Raw genomic sequence first — 19,732 nt, 5'->3', positions numbered from 1 at the left:
TGCTTTGCGTATGTGTTTGGGAAAGTTCATTTTTACAGCGGTGGGTGTAGTGGGTAATTTCTGATTTGGGCTGGAAACAGGGGAGGTTTAAAGCAGCAGCCCTGGCGTGTGCTGCAGAGAGGCAGGTGACAGAGGGGACCCGGCAAACACCGGGGTTTTAAGGTGATCCTGACCCTACAGGAACTGGGCTTTCGGGAAACCCCTCCAAAACATATGGAGGGGCACAAACGATGCCTTCAGCGCTCATGATTCCCATTTTCAGGCTTTTTTCTGAGCTGGGGAGGGTAGTAATTTCCTTCTTTGATTTCTGTGTTTATTTGGGGGGAGTTTCATGTGATTTGCCTCATTTGATTGCTGAACCTCGAAGGAAAAACTCTCAGTGTTGTTAAGACTTGCAGGTGAGCCCAGGCAGTGGGGATGCTGCTGTTTGCTGGGGCTTTCCCCAATGCCAGCAGCATTTCCCGGTGCAAGGACCCCGTCGAGTCCCCTGGCTGCTCCAAAGCCAGGACAGAGAGCCGAGACTCGGCTTATTTTGGGAGATATCCCCGAGTGAGTGTGGATGGATGAAGGGGAGGAGAAGGGGCAGCACCCAGCGCAGCTTTCGCCTTACCCAGTCACTTCCAGGGTCTTGGTGGGGCTGCAAAGCCTCGGAGAGGCAGGACGGCGAGCAAGCTATCTCGCCGAGAGGGTTTTTCTGGTTTGATTTGGATGTCAGGGATGTCCCATTTGGGAAGCGAGCGAACGCCGGAGTGATGGGGCTGAGTGGGATTAGAGATAAAAGCTTAATTGCCTCCTGCAAGTCTCTTTTCACCAAACACTGGGAGGATAAGAAGCTGTCGGGAAAGGAGCGGGGAGGAGACGGCAGCAGCCCGGAGCGGGGACGGAGGTTGTGAGGGGGAGATTTTGCCTGTCTTGTGCTGTGTGCAGGTTGCTGTCTGGCTCCGTCACTGGGATATCTTGGCATTGTAGTGGAAAGATCTCCGTGAAACCAACATTTTGCAGCAGGCATTGACCTCTGCGTGGTTTTTGCCCTGCAAAGCCTGCACGGGGGGCCATGGGCAGCCGATGAGTGCGTCGGTCTAATGAGGTCTCACCGGGTTTATTCTGTAAGTGCGAGGCCGCGGATTCATGCCGCCTGTTCGGGATGTGACTGTGCTCCCCTTTGGTCTGCCCCAGAACACCGCAATGACAGTCAGCCTCCCGCATTTCATAAATATATATATATATATAAAAGAATATACATGCAGTCCTTTGATCCAGCAAGGCACTTGATGCCTACGGATCGTGATTTGGGGATCCTGCACCTCTTGGTTCAGCACCGGTGGCGTTGGTGTAATTCAGATGACACCAGCCCACCGTGTGATCCCATAACTATGGGGCTGCCCCACGATGTACCTGCAAACCCATTTTTCCAGTAAGGAAATAGCAACAGAGAGTTGGAAACACTTGCCAAGAGTTAGGGAGGGGGTTCAACCTTGGAAGCTCCCCAGGCTTGGACTACAAGGCAATTATCTTTCTGGATTAATTATTAGTATTAAGATTGATTTGGTTTTGTTTTGTTTTTTTTTCCTTTGGATCAGATTTTGATGCTCAAGTGCAAATTGTGGATGGGAAAAGTCAAAATACTAAGTGAGGAATGGCGAGTGAGGGAAAACACACAATTTCACCAATTTGGTTTTTATTTGCAAATAATAATAATAGAGACAGGAATTAACACCTGTGCTGGAAAAATATTACAAATATAAATCAGAAATGTACCTCAAAAGTTTAGAGGAACTCAAAGCATTAAATAGTGTTCATAAGAAAGTGAATGCACAAGTGATGCGCACAGACCCTGTTTTCCAGTTAGGAAGAAAAGCAGTGTTCATACCCTCTTGATAGCCGTGCACTGACAGCCTGGAGGAGCAAACCCTCTGGGAGGGAAGGGCCAGACTCCGAAACATTTGTGTTTAAATAAATAAATGCCCTCAGCCATTGGGTCCCCAAAGTCACGGTGCTGGAGCGGCAGCGTCCCCCTCTCTCCTGACCTGCCTTTGCAGAGACGTGACCGCAGGAGCTGCCTGGAGGGGATGGATGCTCCGGAGTCGTCCCACTGTCCGGGCTGGCAGAAACCCTCCGATTCAGCTCCCGTCCCGACGAAGGCTGGGCTCTGGAGTGGAGGGGGCTCTCCTCGGTGCTTTTCAGGCGGTCCTGACCTCCATGGCCATCTACCAAGCCCTGATCCCCTCTTGCACGCTGGCTTGCAAGCATGCGGGCTGGTGCTGAGCAGTGCCAGCCATGCCCAAGCTCCCGTTCACGGCAGGGCTGCCGGGGGCGGCGTTGGGGGGCACCCCGGCGTAGCTGCCCCCATAGCTAGCACCATACGGGCCGCTGCTATAGGCACTGTAGTAGGAGCTATAGGAGTAAGGGCTGGCGGTGATGCTGTATGGGGCTGGGTAAGGCTGGGAGCCCCCAAGACAGGGTTTGCCGTCCCTGACCAGCACGGGCACTGCCACCCTCCGCGGGGGCAGCGGGTGGGCAGCCAGCTCCAGGGATTTATCCTGCCTTTGCCTCTTGCACTTGTACCTCCGGTTTTGGAACCAGATTTTCACTTGCGTGGAGGTGAGCTTGAGCATGCTGGCGAGATGCTCCCTTTCCGGAGCGGAGAGGTATTTCTGTTGCTTAAATCGCCGCTCCAGTTCAAATACCTGAGCTTGGGAGAATAAAACTCGGGGTTTTCTCCGCTGTCGCTGCTTGGGATGGTGGCAGGGGTCAGCTTTCTTCTCGTCTGCCTCGAAAGGGTGGGCGAGCAAACATTTTCCTGCAGCGGGAAAAACCCAAAGCAAAGTGAGACCCAAGTCCAGTTCTGTTCCCAGTGAGGGTGTTTCCGAAGGAGGCATTGAATTGGGAATGGGGACCCTTGGGTATAAGATGAAGCAGGGTTGATAGTTGATAAATTTAATATGAACTTTCCTGTGATGTTTAATGGGAATTCAAGAAAATTCCCTTTTTTGGGGGGATGGAATGAGAAGCCTGACTGTTATGTGAATTTTGGATAATGCCTCCTTTCGGTCCCTCCTACCGATGCCTGTGCTGCTGTGGGTGTTGCCACCGTGGCAGCCCCAGCCTGGGAAAGTGGGGTACGCCGAAGGTTCGAGTAGTCCAAAACACAAACCCCATTCCCCACCGTCCTGCTCCGGAGGGGTGGAAGTGACTGCAGTCAGACCTCTGGCAGGATTTACCTCCAGCACCTGAAGAATGGGGAATCCCGCAGCGCTCTGAATTTAAGCAAAACCAGAAAAATAAAGTGGCTGGGAACGAAGGAGGAAAAATTGTTAGATCTGAGAGAAGATGCAAAGTAGTTGTTTATTTTTTTTTTTTTAATTTACTGGGGTTTTGTGTTGCAGGCGAGGTAGCCGGGGGTCTCGCACGGCGATCGCTCCCCGGCTGGTGGGATGCGCTCGGGTACCCTGGCAGCCACAGCAGGGGCTCAGGGAATTTGAGGGGGGGGCTGCGGGGAAATGGGGTGCTGGAGGGCTCCTTCTGCAGGTGTGAAGCCGACAGAGAGCCCTCCCCGGGCTCCTCGCACCCTCTCCGCCTCTCTAGCTCTGTATCCCAGTGCCACCCAGTGCTCAGGCTCTGGTCCTACTGGTTTCCCCGTTTCTCCGCTCTGCAGCCGCCGGGCAGTAGGAAAACACGAGCAAAGGCAACTTTGCCGCATTTTTTAGCCGTGGGGAGAAGAGGGGCCCCGTCCGAGCCCCCCTCGGCGGCCGCTCCGGAGCCGCATCCCCGCTGCCGCAGCCGGCTCCGCGCCCCCGGGACCGGTCGTGCCTCGGCGCGGTGCTTCCCGTCCCCAGCGGGGACAACTGACGGAGCATCGAAACGGGGTTTTGTATCATCGAAAACGGTGGCGATTTGTGCGTTTCGGCAGGAAAAAAAAAAAACCCAAAACCAAAAAACAGCTATATCCCCCACCCCGGGCCGTTTCGTTTCCCCGAGGGCAGCAGGAGCGGCGGGGGCGCACGGGGCGGGATGCGCGAAAAATGTCCCAAACAACCCTAAAAAACCATCCCCTGAGGGAAAAAAAAAAGGGGGAAAAAAGGGAGGAAAAGGAGGGAACCCGCCACGGCCCGCGGCGGGCAGCGGGGAACACCGGCTCCGGCGGGGTCGTGGCTGGAGGGTGCGAGGATGCAACGGGCGGCCCCGCTGCCCTCGGTTTTTCCCCCGAGGGGAACGAAAGCGGCTCCGTGCCCCCCCCCCCCGGCCCCGCAGCAGCCCCGGCCCCGCAGCAGCCCCGGCCCCGCGGTCACTTACGCGGCGGCGGCGGCGGCTGGTCCTCCCCGCCGGGGCTGCGGGCGGCCCGGGGGCCGGGGGCGGTGCGGGGCCCCCCGGCAGCTGCCGGCCGCTCCAGGTTGAGGATGTCCTTCACCGAGAAGGGGGTGGGCAGCATCTTCCAGAGCCGTCGGGGAAGGCGGAGGGAGGGGGGGGGTCCGTCGGAGCCGCCGTGCCCGCAGCGGGGCTGTGCGCTCCGGGACCCGCTCCCCGCCTCTGCCCCTGCTGCCGCCGCCGGGCCAGGCACCACCCCCGGCCCCCGCCGCCGGGCCGGGCTCGGGGGGGGCCCTCGGGGGCTGGGGGGAGCAGGCGAAGGCGGGTGGGTCCCCCGGGGGGGTTTCCCTGCCGCCCGGGATGCTCTGGCCCGGACACGGCTCCCCATGCGCTGCCGAGGAAGGAGCCAGACCCCTTCGCCTCTGTATTTCCAAAACAAGGGGAAGGGAGAAGGGGGGGGGAATTTGGGCTAAGCCGCAATAAAACAAATCGAGTCGATTTTAGCTCCATTAAGGTCACATTAGCGAGCGGCTTCGGGAGATAAGGGCTGATAAGGGGCGCAGACCACCTAGCTCCTGCGGGCCGGGGGGGAGGATGCTGCGGGAGCCCCCGCCAACGTGGGCTGCCCACCGACAGCAGCTCAGGGCCCCAGTTCCCTCCCAGTCTGTCCCAGTGCTGCCTTGGCGGGTGGGCACTGAGCTGGCAGACCCCCACTGGGGCATGGAGCGGGGCCAGGAACCCCTGCATGAGTTTGGGGAGCGGGGCCGGGCCCTGGTAGCCCCGTGGGGCAGCGGGGAGGCAGGGGGGAGCCCCACCGGCCGTGGGGTGATGCTGGGCCTTATCTGAGCCCAGTGACCGGCTATTTCAATTAAAATTCCTGGCTGGCCTCAGGGGCTGGTGTTTGCTGATAGCCCTGACAGAGCAGAGCTAGTTTTTGTCTGGGTTGGGCCAGTATCTCTTGCACCACCGAAATAGCCAAACCGGACTGAGGGAGGCTGAATAAATAAACTACCCAAATGCAGGCAAGGAAGCGAGGGGCTGGAACAGGAGGGAAAATAAATACAGTGGCTTGGGGAGAAAAGCGCTCACAGCCCCACAGGTCAGTCCTCATTTCTGCGTAATGCGTGGGTTCGTTCCCGGCCCCTGTAGTCCGTGTTTTTAGCTCTGTGTGCATTCATGCCCATGGGACATCCCTGCACACGGTGCCTTATTTTCCAGTTTAAAGTAGGAATTGTGACCGAACACATCGTGAGAAATGCTGAGCTCACCTTCCCCGGGAGGGTTTCGCAGCGTGTGGCAATGCCTTTGCAGCCCCCCTTCAGCATCTGCTAAACCCCTTTGGCGGTGGTAAAGCTCAGGCCCAGCTCAAGAGGTTTCTTTCGGGCTGCCCTCCTAAAGAGCACTCGCTCTCTGAGATGGTTTCGAGTCGTGGCGTCCCTGGCTACGGGCCTGATCCTGCTCTCTGTACACTTGGTAGGAGTGTGAATTTTTCAGTGTGACTTTTGCATGCTGAAAGGATGCCTGGAGGTACTTTTTTTTTTGCCATTTTTTGGGCTATTGCACTTGCTGCCCAGGCCCCCTAATTTCTAATCCCACGCAGGAATGACACTGCAGCTCACTTAAACCAGCCCAGGCTCCTCGGGCTGGAGCCTCCCGCCCGTGCCGGCCACCGCAGCGGCCGTGTGCTCCCTGCAGCCCTTTGCCGCGGTCCCCACGGACAAGGTTAGCTCCTGCAAACCCATCCTCCGAGTCCAGGGCTGTGTCTCATTCGCAAAGCCCCTTCCCAGTCCCCGGCTAGATTCATTGCCACGTCTAAATGGCTTGTTTGGGACTCGGAACACCAAGAGGCGAGAGCAAACAGAGAGTAACATTACACCTTGGCTTGTTGATGGCGGGAGGCAGCCGGCGCCAAGGTAAAATGCTTGGCTGGGATTGAGACGAGCAGGAAGGAATTGGGGTAAGTAGCTTTATCCGCCCCTAATGACTCGGTGCGGCCGAGATTAATGGAGAGGCTGGAGTTTGGCTTTCGGGACCTGCGGAGAGACAAGGCACTGGGTGGGTCGAGTTGGGGGAGAGTGAAGGAAAACGGAGCTTAACACAGGGCCGCTGGCAGCAGGGCAGGATTAGTGCCCTGCGATGGCCGTGGGGCCGTGCTGGCTGCTCCCCATCCCAGTCCGTGTGCCCCCCGGGCCGCATCCAGCCCTCCCTCGCTCGCAGAGCGTCCGGAGGCTTGGATAAGGCTTGTAAATCATCTCGGCAGGCGCTCCCCTGCCAAAACCCCAGCCCCGGCCTCACTCCCTGCCCCATGCCTGGGAGCTTTCCCGGTGCTGTGGACATTGGCACAGGCAAGGGCTCGGGCCCTTCCCATGGTGCCAGGGATGGACCACGGCTCTCAGCTGTCACGTTTTGGCAGCAAAAGACTGCTGGGGGATTTCTGGGAAGACTAAGACGATCTATCACAAGTGATCATGAATCATCGGCTTCTTTTTGACTGGCAACTTAATTTTATTACAACTCTCCAGGGACATTACTCCTCTTTTTAACTAGGTTAGATGAAATCAGGAGAAAGCTGCTTCTAGCCACTGTCGGGTGTTTAAACAGGAGGATTTCTATGGCAGCAGCACAAGTGTGGCTCCCAAAGTATCTGCTTTCTGGCAGCTATCGCTGGGACGCATCAGGATCCTGATGCGATGTCGGAGGAGCATCCGAGGCCCTGGAAACCCGACTCTGCCTGCCGGGAGCGCGATGGGGCAGCCAGCCCTCCCAGGGCACTCCTGCCCTGCCAGAAGGTTTTGTTTTTAAGGTGCTCAGAGCGAGGGAATAATGGGAATATTGACTAATGGGAATAATGGGAATAAAGGGAATATAATGGGAATAAAGGGAATAATGAGTGAAGCGGGTGCACAGGGGCGTTGCAAGCACAGAGCACATGTATAGACATCTCTAAGGAGTTTGCGAATGCTTTGATGCAGCTGAAACTAAACTTAAAAGGGTTTTCTATATCCTCTTCTTTTTCCCAGCTACTTTCTGTCCTTTTTCATCAGTGAAATAAAACAAAAAGCAGAGAAAATGGAAGCGATGGCAGAGAGCAAGCTGCAGGCGGGTGAGGGAAAGCAGATTCCTTCTCCAAGGCTTTCTAATAAACATTGGGGAAAAAAGGCAGAAAAACGTGTTTCTTTTCAGAATCCATGGGATAAAAATAACCTTGAAACTTTAGCAAGCTTTCACGGAGAGCCCGCTTTCTGCCTGGCTCTGGGATGAAGGCCGTGTCTTGGGTGAGGGCAGGGTGGGAGGACATCTTGACGTGACGAAGCACAGGCGGTACGGCCGCAAGGCTGAAAAGACAGGATTGGGGCAGGCTGTCATCTCCTGCCCTCTATTTATCTCTTTTTTTCCCCATTTTAGCCAGCTTTTACCCTTTTGAGACAAGCCAGCACTTCCCTGGCGCTCTGCTCCGCTCCTGGCTGCTCTGTTGGGCTGGGTTTTATCACTAGTTTTTAATCTATTATTTCTGGATTTTTAGAGACCTGTTGAAATCATAGAATGGTTTGGGTTGGAAAGGACCCTAAAAGCTCATCTAGTCCAACCTCCCTGCAGCGAGCAGGGACATCTCCAACCAGACCAGGTTGCTCAGAGCCCCATCCAGCCTGGCCTCGAATGTTTCCAAGGATGGGGCATCCACCACCTCTCTGGGCAACCCGCGCCACTGTTCCACCACCCTCATCGTAAAAAATTTCTTCCTTATATCCAGTCTGAATCTGCCCTCTTTTAGTTTAAAACCATTCCCCCTTGTCCTATCGCAACAGGCCCTGCTAAAAAGTCTGTCCCCATCTTTCTCACAAGCCCCCTTTAAGTACTGAAAGGCCACAATAAGGTCTCCCCGCAGCCTTCTCCTCTCCAGGCTGAACAACCCCAGCTGTTTCAGCCTTTCCCCATAGCAGAGCTGTTCCAGCCTCTGATCATTTTTGTGGCCTCCCCTGGCCCCGCTCCCACAGCTCCATGTCCTTCCCGTGCTGAGGACCCCCGAGCTGGACGCAGGGCTCCAGGGGGGGTCTCCCCAGAGCGGAGCAGAGGGGCAGAATCCCCTCCCTCGCCCCGCTGCCCACGCTGCCGGGGATGCAGCCCAGGGTACGGCTGGCTTTCTGGGCAGCGAGAGCACATTGCCAGCTCATGTCCAGCTTTTCATCTACCAGCACCCCCAAGTCCTTCTCCTCAGGGCTGCTCTCAACCCCTTCATCCCCCAGCCTGTACTGATACCGGGGATTGCCCTGATCCAGGTGCAGGACCTTGCACTTGGCCTTGTTGAACCTCATGAGGGTCACACAGGCCCATTTCTCCAGCCTGCCCAGGTCCCTCTGGATGGCATCCCGTCCCTCAGGTGTGTCACTGCACCGCTCAGCTTGGTGTCATCTCCAAACTTGCTGAGGGTGCACTCGATCCATCTGTGTCATTGATGAAGATATTAAACAATCAAGGGGATTAATCAAGGGGATTAAATGGAGAGAGGGCTTCTCAGCTGCTGCTACAGCAGTATCTGCTAGTCGGAGAGGTTTTCTGTGCCAGAAGAAGTTTGGGATTGACTTAAACCAAAGCCCTGCAACAGAGCCCTGGCCCAAATCATTAGACAGCAGTGCCCTCTGCTTGGACACCGGAGATGTGCAGCTTTGCTTCTCTGAACTCCAAAGCTCAGCACTGAAAGGGGGGAAAAAAAACCCCACCCTGCTCCTTCACCCATGCTGTTAAAGAGGAGAGGGTCAGCGGTGGGTACGGGGCAGGAATTGCTGAGGTTTGGGGCTTTGCTGTGTCGCACTCGGGAGATAAAAATAGTGGTCGGTGTTAAAAGTGCTCTCACTGTCTTTTAAGCAGGGGAGTTATTTTTAAATGGGATTATTTTGGTGAAACGTCATGAATAATTCAGTGTCTCCCAGTGCTGGCAGATGGAGGAAATCTGAACTCACAAAATTACATTCGGGATACTTGTCTGTCACTTTTTCTAACGAGACAGCTGGGGGGAGCATCCTTCATCAAACCATCAGGGTAGGGAGCATCCTTCATCAAACCATGAGGGCTACCTGCTCTTTCCCCCGTGTATTTCCATGATGAAGAGTGCAAGCCTTTGGTTTGCAGCGGGCAGACAGATTTCTGCGTGTGTGTGTGTGTGTGTTACAGCATCGATGCGCGGGGCTGCGCTGGGGCGATTGCCGGGGTCGGTGGCAGCGCCTGGGCTGAAGATGCTGAGCAAGAGCAGAGCCTCCCCGCGGAGGTTTCGCAGCCGCTGGGCTGCCCCTTCCCAGCATTCGGATTTGGCAGTGCTGGGTTAACGGTTGGACTCGATGATCTTAAAGGTCTTTTCCGACCTAAATGATTTTACGATTCTATACCTGGACATTTTGGCCAGTCCCTTCCTGCTTCTACCCTCTTTCCCAGCAAAAACAGGTCTGAAAGCAGCTGGGGTGCATCCTTGCCCCGTCCTCCTCTGCCCACGGTGCCGCCTGGGTGGCTGTAGCGCGGACGACCAAGGAGCAGAATTTTCTCATCTTTGGGCTTTCCGGGATTTAGCCAAATTCCCAGGGATGCTTTCGAGTCAGGGCTGGAGCGGCAGGAGCGAGGAGAGGGCAGGAGGCACCTGGGGGCTGCCGGAGGGGAGAGGATGGGTGCGGGCAGGTCGAGAGGGTGCTGGGTGCTGGGTGCTGGGTGCTGTGGCGTGGTGGGGCCATGCAGCCGGCGGCCTTCGGTCGGCAGATGGCACAAGAGCCGTGGCTGAGGCCTTGGGCAGGGAGCAGAGCTGCTGGGAAAACATAATTGGGAAAAAAAAGAAGTGCATCACCCTGCAGCTTGCTGAACAGTAAGGGCAGAGCAGAGGCACCGCAGGCGGCCCACGCTGATCCCTTCCAGCTTCCTCCGCAGCTCCCAGTGAATCCCAGCAGGAGCCCAGTCTATCATCTGTCCCACCAGCAGCTCTGTTAGGGTTGGAGCATCCCAACTCGTCCTCAGGCTTCCCGCAACTGCATCCCGCTGCTTCACTGGGCAGCGAGACTGCGGCGCTCCTGGCTGGGTTATTTGGGAGGGAGCTGAGGGGTTATTTAGGCCCCCCAGAACAGGGGGCTGAGGGGGCTTGTGAGCACGGTGGAAGCCAAAAATAAAACCTGGAAAAAAGGAAAATAGGGATGAAACGTGGTGGGAAATGTATGGGGTGTTTGCGATGCAAACGTTCCTTAGGGAAGGGGGAATTTGGTCTGTGCCCTTTGATGCTCAGCGTGCAAATGGCATCCCGAATGCATTGCAGAGGTGTGCCCTCCCCTGCCTTCCAGCCGTGCAAGTGGGGTGTAAAATCCACCGTCGCCCTCCACGCCGCATGGGAGAGGTGTTTTGAAAAGGTGTGCAGGATCAGGGAAAAACTGAGCTTGGTTATCCCCCAACCTCCTAATTTTACCTCCCCGAACCCCAAACCTCAACACCCTCACTTAAAAAAAAAAGGGGGGGGGGTGTCCTCCTTCACCCCACGCTCTCCGTACGTCCCCAGCACAAGCTGCCCCGCGGTTTGCAAAGATCAAGCGCTGCGCAAGTGTTCTTCATTATTGGGTTTGACAGGCTCGGTTAAGTGGGCGGACGGGGCCTGGCAAACGTGCTCGGGTTTGCTTTCTGCTTTGGAACAACCGCGGGGCTCGCCACATCTGTTGGGTTTGTGTTTTGTTTTGTTTTGTTTTGCCCTTTTTTTTTTTTTTTTTTAATTGGGAGACATTCATTTAGATTGAAGAAAGAGCGCTTGGATACTGGGCCAAAAATGTAACTTAAAATATCTGGGCTAAATAAGCTCCTAAAATAAGGAGAGTTGCTTAATTTTTGTTCTCTCTGATGTCATCCGTGGATGCCACACGCTGAAATCCTAAGCAGGATAATATTTAAATAACACACAGCCTCAAATAATTCACAGGGCAGGGGGAAATGCATCATGCGTTATCAGCTATTACATGTCATAGATTTCCTATTTGTCAATCTACCCACCCTTATAATATATAAACTGGCTGTGAGCAACTTCCTGAGCCGGAGCAAAATACACGCTGAAGCAATCGGAGGTCAACCCGAGCAGCCCATTTGGTGCTCGCCTTTGTGATGTCCTCTTTGGAATTTCTTTTTTTTTTTTTTTTTTTAATTAAAAAAATCATGATTAATGACACAGCCATCGGCTCCGAGGGTGAGCTGTGTAATTTTCCGCTTTCAACTAAAAGGCTGCCAAAAGGAAGAGCCTCCTTAAAAACACAAGCGTGTGAATTGTGCCTGCTGAGGGTTAGAAACTCCTCCACGGGACTTGGCCTGACGGCTGGGAGAGTCGGAGTCTCTGGAGAGCCCAGTCCCAAACCTGGCCCGTCTCCCCCTGTTTCGGACGGAGGCAGCCGAGATGCAGGCAGGTCGCGGCCGTGCCCACGCTCCGCTTCTTGCACGGGCACAGATCCCCGGCGTTCGCCCCCGTCCACCCTCGCTGCCTCTATTTGCACGGGGAGTAACGTTTATTCCACTCCAATAGGATTTGCTCTCATCTATTTTCACGTCACGGCAATAAATTTTGCCCTGGTTTGGCCTTTAAAAGTAATGGCATGCCGCAGGCATCAAACAACTACAAGCATCTGCTGCCAGCGGGCACGAGCATCGCCCCTGCAGCTCGGCTGTGCTCAGGGCCAGAAGTCAGCACGTTTGGTGCCCGTGTCGCAGTGTTTTCCGCCTGCTCCAGCCCAAACCCGGACCCTTTTGCGCTGGGCATCGCACGGACGCTCGCTGGCTTTATATAAAGATGGGATTTACATGGTACCCACTCCCCTTTCGGTGCAGACCGCCCCGAGCGGTGTTCAGCAGGAGCCTGCACTGTGTTGGAGGGTTTTATTTTCAGGCTGAGCGCAGCACAGCTAAGGTTTCACTCCATTATTCAGTTAAGAGGGAGATGAGGTTACCGAGCAGAGGAACGGTGATGCTGCGGGGGCCGCGCGGCTCCTGCCAAGGGGTACGCGGGGAGCGCGGGGGAGACGCTGCCCCTGCCCGCTCTGACCTCCGAGCGGGTCCTGCCGGTGCCATGCCACGGCGGCCAGATGTGGCAATCGGCAGCTGCAGCTGGTTTCTACAGCCGCGAGTTTCACAATATTTATTTTTGCCTTTCAGTTTTCACGGGCTGTTGTTGCGCTTGGGAGCCATTTACTTGGCTTAAACATGGCCCGGGAACCGGCGCTGGCTGGAGGAAAAGACCAAGATCTTGTGTTATTTCCCTTCGTGCCATTAAAATAGCCAGCAGACACGGCAGCGGGACACCATCCCGGCTCACCAGCCTGTCCCAAGGCTCGTGGCCGTGCCGCGTGCGTGGCCCCGCTGCGGAGCCGGGGGGTGCGTGGGGAAGACCCCGGGCACGACCCTGCCGACCCATGGGGATGCATTTGCTCTGCTCGGTGCTACTTTAGGCATCTCCCTGTGTTTTCCTTGAAACCAGCTCTGCCAATGGCTTTTTTTTGAGGGGTCGCTGCTCTAAGCTGGCCCGGTGCAGCAGCCGGGGGGTCAGCACACCCCTTCCCGGCTCCGCAAACCTGCTGCCACCCTCCCTTGGGGCTGAAGGAGGGATGGAGCCGAGTCCCCCGGCCCATGCCGATGGGAGAGCCGCTTTTGAGCAAGCAGGGTGACAAAACGGCACCCTTCAGGGCCACCGCATCGCCTGCGTGCGGGTGCACATGGGCTCGGGGGGGGGTGCGAGAGAAGAGGAGGGGTAGCTTGGCTCACTTAAAAGGCTTTTAAAAATACGATGAAGTTTCTTTATATTATTTAAAAGCCTCTTTAAAGAGCAGCTGCCTCCTATTAATACCGCTCGGGCTGATAATCTTTGCTCGGATCTATCTTTAGAGCGCTGCCAGCATAAATGGGAGCTGGAGGTGCAGCGCGGGGGGGTGACGTCAGGCTGCGCGCCGGCTCCGGGGGCGGCCGAACCAGCTGAAAACACATCGGAGCCTCCCGGGAGGAGGAGAGCAGGGAGAAAAGCAAATAATACCCCTGACTTTTTGGGTGGGTTTGGAGAAACCAACCTTTTGGTTGCCTGTTTGCTCTGAAACATGTCTTTTTTGCGACACTCGAGAGCAGTTTTTCGGGAGCAGTTGAACACGGCGGGGCTGCGGTCCCGGGCTGGGATGGGGATGTGGATCATGATGCGCTTTGCTGGCTCAACCATGAAGTGGTCTAAGCCCAGCTTGGGGGAAAATGTTTAGACCAGCTTTGGTTTTCTTGCTGCCCAGTGCAACCCAGTAGCAGTAGTGGGAAACACACTGTGTCAGAGGCGGTGGCAGCGACTGAAAAAGCCACGCAAGAGTTTGCAGAGATGAGGCTCTGCCCCAAATCAGCCCCCGCTCCTCTCTGCCACTGAATCCGGGCTGGAATCGAGACGATTCCCCATGTTCAGGTGCCATCCTTTGACGCAAGCGCGGCTTCAAAGGGGACCCTGAATAATCCTGCTCTCCGGCGTCAGCGCCGTGGAGGGAAGAGGGTGAGCGGGATCAAAACTCTTTGACTTGCTTTTATTTCCTTTGCTTTCTTAATCGCTTCCTGACAGCCCCGGAGCTGCATGAGAAATCCTCCGGAGTGATGCTGTGCGAGGGCTGACGCAGCTTTCGCCCCGTTCCCAGCAGCGCAGCCGGGAGGGGTTTCGGTAGGGATTAACACCGAGCTTCAGCTTTGCCCTCTGCCACAACGCCCGAATTGCAAACTTCTTGAGGTTTCATCAATAACTGTCTTAAAATCACATTGTATATCTGAGCTGGGAGCCCAAAATGCCTCTCCAGAAGAGAGCATCTCCGTGTTTTCTTTCCTGTTGTTGCTTAAACCAAATCCATCCTTAGTTTGGCTCAGTTAGACTTATCCCAGGGGTGAACAGGATTTTTTGGGAGCTCAAATCTCAGCCGAGCGTTGGGATGTTGAAGGTGGCAGTAAGCTGGGACCGATGGCTCACTTCTTTTAAGGCACTTAGGGGCAATGAAGGTGGCTGATCCTTCACTCAGTGTGCGAGAAACTTATTACTGCATTAAAACAACATTTACAACCTCGGTAAGGGATTGCTGCCTGCATGACAAACAGCCAGAGCACATCAGACCTCTCTGAGCACACGTAATTTAGAAAAACCACTGTATTATTCATTCATTCATATCGTGCCCATCAGCTGAATATCAGGGGATGCTGAAAAACCTAACACGCATCTTGCCAGAGCCCGGCCTAACAGAGGGATGCGTGCTGCTCCCGCTGGCCTTTCAGCTGGCGTCTGATGAGCAAATTGCTGGAAATTCAGGTTAGAGGGAAGATTTTGCTCTCCATACGGCAAATGATGAGCTTTTTGTAGCAGTTTGAATACCAGAGAAGAGGGCTATTTGCTATTTTGATGGCAGATGAAACCCTTAGCTGCTGCAAAATTGAGTAGGAGATCGTAAAGCTGAGCCAGGCACCAGTGCGTGCAGGATTTCTACGAGACTAATGTGGCTTTTTTAGCTGTGCTTGGATGTGAGATTTGGGAGATGTCGCAGCCAGATGCTCCTGGCAACTCAGCTGCACGTAAATGGGACGTGGGTGGTGGCTGTGGCTCGCTGCGATGGAGAAGGGCTGGTGTTTGGGGCTGGGATTGTCTCAGCTGGTGCCGATCTGCTTCTTCAGCCTTGCCGAATACCCGTGAGCTGGAATCGGGGCTTTGCCAAAGTGTCCCGAGTAGCCCCAAAAGGGGATGCCGGGAAAATCCCGGGTATTTGTGGAAAATTCCTCTGGATGTTGATCTACCCCAGAGCACCGAGGGGCCCCGAGGCTTCAAGCAAAAAGTCCCTCGTACTTGACTCTGATTAGTGACTAACGATGGGGTGAGTGTCGGGCTCCGTGAACTCCAAATACACCCCTAGGAAGAATAAAGCCGCACAATGCTGGGAGCAGAGCAGAACGTCTTTCCACACCAGAGGAAAAACCAATATTGTCCTTCTGGTAATCTCATTTTTTCGGCCAGAACGTACCACTCCCCATCCTTAAGGGAAGTTTGCTCCCTGACCTGGGAATCCAGCTCCAGGGCTGGTGCATCTCCCCGGGGGCCCCATGGGTGGATCTGCCCGGAGCCCTTTCCTCTGATGCAGCGATAAAACATCTGCCCTCTCCAGCTCCATCAATCAAAGCTTTAACCGTGTCAGCGGGGCTCGGGGCTCCGTCCCCGCCGGCACCCGCGCGAGTGACGAGGAGGAAAAACGCTCGTGCGTCGTTGGGACTCTCTTGACTCACCGATGGCAGCTCCACCTAGCCAGTCACACTCTTTTCCGTGAGCCGCCGGCCCTCTCAGCCTCCTCCTTCCTTCTTCCTGAGGACAGTGCCTTTGCCCAAAGGAAGGAAAGGTTTACCTTGGGCAGGAAAGATTCGCAGCCGCGTGGCAGGAGCCTGTCCTGCCCGGCCAGGAGACGGCGGGCGACAGGGAGGCTCGTTGGGGCAGGGAGTGGAGCGATGCTCTTGGAAACTTGTGCATGGGAGCATCGGAGTGAGCAAACGTGATGGAGGAATGATAAACCCAAGAAAACATCTGTATTCTTCTCTTATTGTTCAGATTAACTGAATTTTTCAAATTTTCATGCTTGCAGCTTCTCTGTGAGCCTACGCAAGGGGGCCCGTGCTCTTCACTGTGGCTGTAGGAATAAAGGCGCATTTAGGAAAAAATCAAAGGGACCTTTTTCAGATAATTAGCCACGAATGTGAACTCGAATCCCACAGACGGACACCTCATTCCCATGAAAATCATGGCCAGCAAATAAAAGTGATTCTAAGACACACATGTGAAACAGTTAAGCAAACAACGGCTCAGAAAAAGATTTTTTTAAGTCCTGAAAAAACTTCTAGGATTAATTATCAGCAGAGTAATAAAAATAAATAGCTGGGCTCTTTCTGCTGATTTGGACTGTCTAAATTCCCCAGTTGAGAGCAAAAATCGTGCTGGGGTTTCGGCACAACCGGCTGGAGATGGCTGATGATTTTATTGAGCCCGGTTGATTACTCCAAGCCAAACAGCACATTGAGAGAAGAGCAGAGATTTGTTTTTGCAGCACAAAACGCTCCAAGCCTGCAGATGAAAAATAACCCTGAAGGCAATTCAAAGGAACCAACTGGAAGTTTCTCCCGGCTTGAGAATACAGGGAACACGGTTTCCATAAAATGATTTTTCTCTTTAAATAACCATTATGACCGGCTCGGTTTTATGCGCCTGGACCCGCAGCATCCGTCCCGGCCCGGGGAAAGGCTGGAGGGGGAAGCGGGAAGGTGCAGGTAACAGGGATCAATCATCCTTTGTAGCCACAATCTGGGCTATCCTGGCGTTTCAGTCTGCTTAAAAATACAAACCAGAGATGAAAAAAAAGAGAAAAAAATCCTGTCTGTGTGAAAATAATTACATTTCCCCCCCATGAGCTCATACAGGTTTTACTAGTTTTTCCAGCTGTCGTCTGGAATAAAACTCCCGTGTCTCTCGCAGGTATTTTCTGCCTAAGGTTCTCCAGCCGCTTGCAACGCGGATCCCTCTCCATCACCGAGATAAGGGGGGTTTACAGCAAAAATTATCTGGCGTTATCTCCAACACCTAACTTGGCCTTCTCGAGGAGGAACCCAGCCTTCGAAAATACCAGTCTGTATATTGTGACTGAGGCGAGGAGGAACTGTCTCCTTGGAAAATGCTGATTTATTGAAAGCAAGTGATTTTTGTGGGTGGCTGATGCTGTTGAACAATATCGTCAGCTTTCCATAGATGCTGAGTATCCCTCCCTCCCATCAGGCCTTGGAAAAAGCGGGATTTCAAGCAGCGTTAACCCCCAAAAAATCCATCAGCGTAATTTTTGGCCATTGCTTTACACTGAAATATATGAAAATCCCGATTGCATTTGTACAGCTTGGCGTCCGGCAACTGCGAGTTCCCCGGTTTATAATACGGTGAAGTCTGCATCCATTTGCCGTCCGTCGGCCTTTTCCTTTTGCATCTCGCCCATCGAACCCCGCGCGATGGGAACGACCACTGCGGAGTCAATTTGTTTGCACTTTAATTATATTTTTAGCATCCTACTTCACTTTTTTTTTTTTTTAACTTCTTTCATAGTCCCGGTCGTACTGGCTGAATCATGATGGCAAAGACAATGTCCTTTATTATATTGTGGAAGGGTTTTTTTGGGCTTTTTATTTTTCAAAAAGTTCAGGGGAGGCAGGAACTGGAGTCTGTTCCCAAATTTCACTCCCAGTCATTTGGCCCGGGGTCATCTGAAGCGCCCAAGGTCGCGCTCCTCCTCTCCGCCTCTCACTCTTTCTCTCTCTCCCCCTTGCCCAGAACAGCAAAGCAAGCAGGAAGGGTGAGGACCAGGAAAATCTGAAATGATTTTCCCCTTGTTTTGTAATGAAACGTTAAAAAAAAAAATAAAAAGACAAGACAAGAGCACCAGTCAATCATGTGCTTTGGGCCTCGGCCAAATCAAATTAACTCTTGGTCTGTTTGTTCCATTCGAAGATGATGACCAGGACTTCGGTGCACTCTGAGCGCTCCCTCGTCATCGAGCCCAGATTTCCTTTCCTAGGACTGTTTTCTGCCCAGTCTTTCCACCATGGGGGTGGTTTGATTAGACCCCTGCTGCTGCCAGGTTTTTTAAAATCAAAGCCCCAGTTACTAGCACCGGGCTAAACAGCATTTTTTGTCTTAAGTCTTGAGAAGTTGTGGCACTTCAGAAATATTGTCGCCGTTGGGGATGCCAGGTAAAAATTTCCCATGGTATTTCCAATAATAATAATAAAAATAAATAAAAATAAAAATAATAGAAATAAAAGAACATAAATAAAAATAAAAGAAAAATAAAAAATAAAAGAAAAATAAAAGAAAATAAATAAAAATAAAAATAAAAATTAAAAATAAAATAAAAATAAATAAAAATAAAAAAATGAAAAAATAAAAATAAAAATAAAATAAAAATAAAAATAAAAGTAAAAATAAAAATAAAAATAAAAATAATAAACCCTCCAAACAGCCTGATTAACACCTTTGTTCTTTTTAAAGCACTTCACTTGACTCATGCTGCCTGCTTTCTACACTGTCTAAATGAACTGTTGACGTTTTTATCTATAGGATACACAATCCCCACTACAAGGTTGGTCTTGAATTTGGGAAGAGAAAGGAAAACTTGGGTTATAACGCTGCAGTTTCTGGGGGAGCACGGTTGGTCTTGCTTTGAACCAGGCTGGAGAGTTCTCGTGCCGTTTACTCCTTTCATTTTGGGGCCGAGTTTTAGCCCTCGGGGGAGCCGAGGGGAGAAAGAACAAAAACCAACCCAGAATTAGCAGGGTTCAAACAGAATTTGTGGTGCGGAATTATTATAGAAATGTCCAGATTTCTAAGGACTCCATGCATTGGGGTGAGGTGCTTTGGGCCGGCAAAATCCTCAAATTCTCTAAAGAATTTCATTTTAGGGATGTGGTTTGCTGAGAAGGAAGCCATACAGGCGGAGATTTATGAAGATGTCATCTGAATAGTACATTGTATTGACAGTAATTATTTTATAGCGGTTATTAATTACAAAATAGCTGCGAAAGCCAGCGTTCGGAAGCGTGGCATCTGTACTATTTCCAAGGCGCTTTTGTTGCAAGAGGAGAAATGTTAACTGGCAATGTGTAATTCACTGTTTATCCCTAAATTTCTTTGTGATTTTTGATTGAATGCTGTTCCCTTCGCTGCTTCGGCTTCTGGAAAGAGGGGTGGGGGGTGCTCGCTGGCAGCTGGTGATTTACAGGTGGGTGAGTGGGTGCGCGCGTTCAGCATGGGAGTGGGGGATTCCTCCCAATGGAGAAGCAAATGAAAAAAGCCAGGGGCTGGCACCCCTTCGTAGGACCCCAGGCACGTCAGACGACGCAGCGGCACTCGTACGTAGACGAGAACTGGTTTCGCATCCCCTTGTAACCCGAACCGGTTTGGTGCTCGGTTATGGCAGCGATGTTGGCATTTCTTACCAATCCTTTTTGCGTCGGACTTTTTCGTCTGGAGAAAGGGTTTTATGAGAAACCTAAATGGAACGGGCAGTGCAGCTGAGTGCTTCGGGGGATGGACGTCATGGCCCTTTCTGCCTTTTTCCGAGATATTAGCTCGACTCCCGCGGGGACGGCGAAGCTCCCCTGCAGCCAGGGCCAGGGAGGATTCCCACCACGGCACGCAGGCGGGGGGGCGGCTTGTCACCCCCTACGGATTAACGGCAGCAAACGGGAGCTCCAGGAAGGTCCAGTTCCCTTGGCGCCTCGGCCCTGGCTTGCAGCAATGTTAAATAAGCATCGCTCGGGCTCATCAAGTCTCAATGCTGTGAGCCACAGCAGCTTGTTTGTTTGCAACGAATGATAAATTCTGATTTTGGTAAGTTCCTGCACCTTATTCTGAACG

Source organism: Platalea leucorodia (genome assembly GCF_965183815.1).
Source record: "Platalea leucorodia genome assembly, chromosome: Z".
Classification (NCBI taxonomy): domain Eukaryota; kingdom Metazoa; phylum Chordata; class Aves; order Pelecaniformes; family Threskiornithidae; genus Platalea; species Platalea leucorodia.
Note: the sequence above shows the minus strand (reverse complement) of the source record.